Genomic DNA, 6,089 nt, shown 5'->3' on the forward strand with positions numbered 1-6,089 from the left:
TTTTGAACTAGCGCGCGGAAGAAAATTTAGTGGTGAACAATAAAGACAATAAAGTGCTTATGTCTCGGAACTATCGGTCTGATAGTTGCCCCTTGGAAATTTGATTTTCTTAAAACTAGCGTATTTGCCCTCGAAGCTTCGCTTCTCGGGCAAATATTTGTTTTATGAACATCAAATTTCCGCTGGGCAACTATCAGTCGATAGTTCCTCGACACAAACACTCTATTGTTGAAATAGAAATCTCTGGCTCATAATCTAATTGTTTAATAGAAATCAATTGGAACCAATCAGCGTGCGTATCTTCTTTAGGCTATTTTCTAAAATAATTATAAATAATTGATGCTTAACTAAAAGAGAGTAAGAGATAAACTAAAACTATGGCGGTTTTCTTTAATCAATTGCAATAGGTGCAAAGAGAAATGACATTGAATACAGGAGAGTGAATTGTATCACCTTGAAGAGTTAAAATTTCAAGAAAAAAGCAAAGTTTGTAGAACTCTTAACCAACGTTTGGTCGTTGAATTTTCAGAAATGTCGATGAAATTGCATCCTCCCAAGAAGAACCCAGAAAAAAATTGTCTTAATTTCCGTTTCAGGTTTTAATGAAATTAAGGTCCCGTTCAGACTTCGCCAGGGGAATTTAAAAAGGAAGTTTTTGCCTGAAAACGCATCAAATGTTTTCCGTCCACACTACGAAGGTGAAATTTGAAAACGCAACAATCACCGGTCATTTTGGGTTTGTCTTAGAGGAAAACTCGAACAGGGGAACACTGTGACCATCCTAACGTCATCGTTTTCGTAAAGCTCCGTTTTGGTGACGGATTAGTGTGGACGGTAGGCCTAACTGTAGAAATAAAACTGCGTTTTCAAATTTCTACGGCGTAGTGGACGGGGCCTAAGGCATTTTTGGACAACATACTGTGCATATCACTTCCTTTACTGACGAACTAGGTTAAACAGCCATCCATTGATAGGAGACGAAATTTAAGAGCGCTTGCGTAACCGGAGATTTAACCTCTCCCGATGCAACCATCTTTGCCCAAACAATTGCCATATAATAAACTACTTATTTTAACCTCGTACTCCCAGTCTTTACGGGTGAATCTCGAACTTCCGTCTGGCTGTATCAACCTCGCTATTTATCCAGCTATTTATTGACTTGAACGTTTTGTCTTAACGGGAAAATTCCAAACTTCAATTTGAGATTTTCCCGCAAAGATCTCTCACTCGGTTAATAAGTTGTTAATATAGGTGTCTATTATATGGCTGTGTCTTACAAGGACTGGGAACTACCGAATTCACGAATTTGATTGGCTGAAATCGATATTGACTACGGTCTAGATTTTCCCATCTAGACCGGCATCTAGACCGGCATCTAGACCGGCATCTAGACCGGGGGTGCTCGTCGTACCTTTCAGGGGTTAAAAAAGTGGTTTTGGTACCTCTTCGAATGTTCAGCCTCAATTGCAAAAGGTCCACAACGGGAGCTTTTGTGGTACGGCGTTTAGGGTATGAGCCAAAAGAAAATATGTCAGAGTGCGTTCTTTTAGAATTGGTGTCTCTTAAAGGGTGAAAATAATTTCAAGCCAAGCCTACAAAACAGGATCTTGGTATCTCTTAGGGTTTCTTTTGAAAATTTCCCACGAGCACCCCCGTCCTTTTTATATGGGAATCTCGTCAGGGCCAAAAATTCCGGTGTGAATTTTCCGAACTTTCCTGGGGCGAATGGAACGGAATTTTCCGCTTGACTGCACTAGAGGGGAATTTTTCAATGACTTCAAGGTTGAAATCGCAAGTGGTAAGATTGTAAAGTAAAATATTCATCCATTTTCGAATATACACGTGGCCGTCATCTTTGCAACAGGCGGCGAATAGGAATTGTGAGTTTACATAATTTCTGAAAAGAAGGACAAGTTCCTAAGGTATACCCAAATTTTCGAAACAATTTTAACTAAAAATTTCTGTTCCATTTGATTTTCAACCTGAAGTTTTCGTAATTTTCGGTTGAATGGTTCGCTTTTTGAAAATTCCACAATTTCTGGACTTCTCGAACCTTTCCCAGTAAATGTTCGTACCATTTGTCCTCGCGTCGAAAATTTCGGAATTCAGTTTGGTTGAATGGAAAGCGCCCGTACTTTGTTTTTTTATCGGACCAATGAAATAAAAGTCGTCATAATTAAATCATTAAAGGTGACAGCCAACCTCGATCCCATGCCATCTCTCCTCGTTGGTATCGCGGATGAGTGATGCATCAAACACAACATTAGGGAGCTTAAGCAAACCACGACGACGACGGCAGCGAGAACGTCACTAAACAAAAGGTTTAATGAGCAACACAATGGCTGTGCACGTGCGTTATAAATCTTTGTACATTTCTTTGCTGTCCTCTGCAAAACAACAACGTGAAATGACCAAGTTCTGGGCCGTCTACTGAACGTGGACAACGACGGTTAATTTTTCGTATTTCTATTTGGTATTGAACGCTGTCATTGCATTTTTAGCCTAAGCACACTTTTAGAGCCATTGGCGTACCGAACAGATCTAGACAATCGCGAATTTCGCTGGTAAAATATAATTACATTTTTTACTAGGCGTCGTCCTCAGCGTCGCCGTCGTCGTTGCTTAAGCTCCCTATTAAGTCACTACTCACAACTCGCAGTGACTAAATGAGCTGCCTAAACAGGCTAAAGGTAGGTAGAGGCTGTTCACCCGTTGCAGAAGTTAAGTCATTAGGGAGCTCAAGCAACGACGACGGCGACGCCGAGGACGACGCCTAGTGAAAAATGAAATTATATTTTACCAGCGAAATTCGCGATTGTCTAGATCTGTTCTGTACGCCAATGACTCTGAAAGCGTGCTTAGGCTAAAAATGCAATGACAGCGTTCAATACCAAATAGGAATACGAAAAATTAGCCGTCGTTGTCCACGTTCAGAAGACGGCGCAGAACTTGGTCATTTCACGTTGTTGTTTCGCAGAGGACTGCAAAGAAATGTACAACGATTTATAACGCACGTGCACAGTTATTGTCTTGCTCGTTAAACCTTTTGTTTAGTGACGTTCTCGTTGCCGTCGTCGTCGTGGTTTGCCTAAGCTCCCTATGGAGTTTAAGAAAACTACGTCGCCAACGGGAATATCTCTAGAGAAAGGTATAATGAGCAGACAATGGCTGTGCACGTGTGCTTTAATTCTTAGTACATTTCTTTGCCGTCCTTTGCAAAACAACAACGTGAAATGACTAAATTCTGCGTTGTCTGGAAAACGTGAACCACAACGACTAATTTTTTAAATTTTTATTTCGAATTTACCGTCGCTTGTATCTGAACTTTAACACGTGACGCCGCAAAATGCCCTAATTAGATTTCAAACGTGGCATCATTGGTCATCAAACAGTTGAAGTTTAGCACACCGTAACGCGAACTTTCGCGCTCTGAAAGACTCTGAAAGTCTTGCTCCCGCCAATATTTCATGGTTATACTTAACTAGAAGTAAAACACTTTCGCGAAAGGTGTAAGCATATTGACACAGGTCAGGGTCAATTTCTCTGAAGAAGTCTTCAATCTCCAATCTTTCTGCCATTTTATGTGCTGAACTTTGAGCGCGAAAGTTCGCGCCACGGTCTGCTAAACTTCAAATGTTCGATGACCAATCATGCCACGTTTGACACCCAATTAGAACATGTTTGGACGTCACGCGCTCACGCTTAGATGCAAGCGAGGGTATCACCGTGACCCAGATTCAGTTTCGTGATAGTTTTGACAGCGACAAACAAAATAAATGACTTGACAGCGTAGGTAAAATATAAAGTCATTTTTTAATGTACGTTGTCCTCCCTACTAACTAACGTCAGGCACGGGATAAAATAAACGGAAATTTAGGCATCTTTGAGTGAGCCTCAATGACACTTCCGTACGAGTTCCAGAAACTCTCTTTTTTTGTCTTTAATATTTAATATATATCCCCTAATTTGTCGACTGAGAGGTGTTAAGCCCTGACAAAACGGACTCGCACGTAGACGCAATTTGACAACTTGGGCCTACTTGCGATTCCATTTGTCCATATAATAAAATAAAAAAGTTTGGCTCGTTTTGCACGTTTTTTGGTAATTGCCCAGCTCCTCCACTAAAAAAAAAAACGAAATTTAACAAATTGACGTTAGTAGTTCGTGTAGTGTGATCGTCCGGGGGTGAGGGTAGTTCTGAAAAGAACTGTTGTTGGTGACTGACGTTTCGACAACCTGAGCGGAAGTCATCTTCAGAGTCAAGCGAATAGTTTTTGTCAGTCGATGATGTTATAAGTCTGGTCCGTTGAACGTGATTGGTCAGTTTAGACATGATGGCATTGGCTGAAAGACTCGTGTAAAGTTTGTCATCAGTCATTGGTGGGTTTCGATTCGTACCTATTTCCCTAACAATAGACGGATTGAAACCCACCAATGACTGATGACAAACATAGCATAACATGATAACATAACATTGTCAAAGTACGTAGTCTGAGGGTCCACGAGGCGATAATCCACAGCTATTTTGACAATGTTATGACGAAATTCATGATCAATCAGAGGAGAGACGCATGAAAAACTGACGTCAATTTATTTTTCACAATAACAAATTGTCAAATCGTCCGCTCTCGCTCGTTGACGCATCGCATAAATTATAAATTCATGTCTGTCCGCTTATTGACAGCGAAAATAAGTCAATGAGCACCCGAGAGCTTCTGCAGTTATCGTAAAAAAAAAAAATAAATAAACAAATAAATGATCAAAAGAAAGGTCCCTTCCTTTCCTTAGCTGCTCGAGCAATTAAAATCAGTGCTCCATGAGCAACCTGTGAATTTCCCGGTGAATGATGATCGACACGAGACCCTTATTTTTACGTAATATGAAATTACTCTTTTCATAAAAAAAAAAAAAACCACGAAATTTTAACTATGGGAAATCAAATGGTGACGAATGAAATTAGGAAATAATTTTACGAGCGTTTCGTCAAAATTCTAATAATTTCCCGAGCCTTTTATAGGCGAGAGAAATAATTTGAATCTTGACAAAACGCGAGTGGAATTATTTCTTAATTTCACGAGTACACTATTTTATTACCTTTTAATATCACGGGTGACAAATTGCACAAACAATCATGGGTTTTTGTCTTGTTTGTATCGTGAGATTTCGCGCCAAACTTTGCCATGGCAACTTGTAGTTTCACTTGTGAAATTATAAATTAAAGGTGCGTTTCTTTAAGAAAATCCAAGATTGGATTCTTCAATCCGAAAGAATCCGAAAACAGATTTTGCGCTTCCTCACTAAACAGATCAATCCACGATCTCTGGGATCACCCGACATGATGCACCATGATGCCAGAGATCTTGGATTGATCTGTTTAGTAAAGAAACGCAAAATACGTTTTCGGATTCTTTCGGATTTGGATTTTCTTCAAGACACGCACCCTAACACTGAGATTTCGTGCCAAGATTAAGGAGTAATTTGTCACCCATGATGTAAAGAGGAAAACAGCTTCTTTACCTGAAAGTAATGATTTTGACAGTGAACTTTCACAAAGATCGTTTTTCCAGACTTCATAGCCACAGCAGAAAGGATACAAAACTGTTTTTTATACCAACGCAGTAACACAACATTGACAGATATACGTTAATCTTATTGACTTGAATTAAACCTATCGCAGCATTACGTCGCCATTGCGTGACGTACGCCAGAACGATTAAGATCAACACTTTCCCCGACGAACAAATGAACCGGAAATTTCAACACAATTAATCTCAGTTATTGAACTAACAGTCACAAGCTGCCATGAACTCTTTCCCTTATCAACAAATTAACCAGAAGTTTTAACAACCATTTTATTTTTACTTATTTGAACTATCGATTCCATTTTTTTAGCGCAATACTCGCAGTCACGTAACATGTTGTCCTAGATATGTCAAACGATATATGAGCCCGCAAAACAGCGGAAATGATGGGAAGTTTAAAAGATGATCGACCAACCCTTGCTTGCATAATCCGATCCACCACTGCAACCCGTAAGTTGTTTACGCAATTCACGGGTTAAAAATCAAACACTCCACTAAGCTCACTGA

This window comes from Orbicella franksi, chromosome 8 (assembly GCF_964199315.1).
Source record: "Orbicella franksi chromosome 8, jaOrbFran1.1, whole genome shotgun sequence".
Lineage (NCBI taxonomy): Eukaryota > Metazoa > Cnidaria > Anthozoa > Scleractinia > Merulinidae > Orbicella > Orbicella franksi.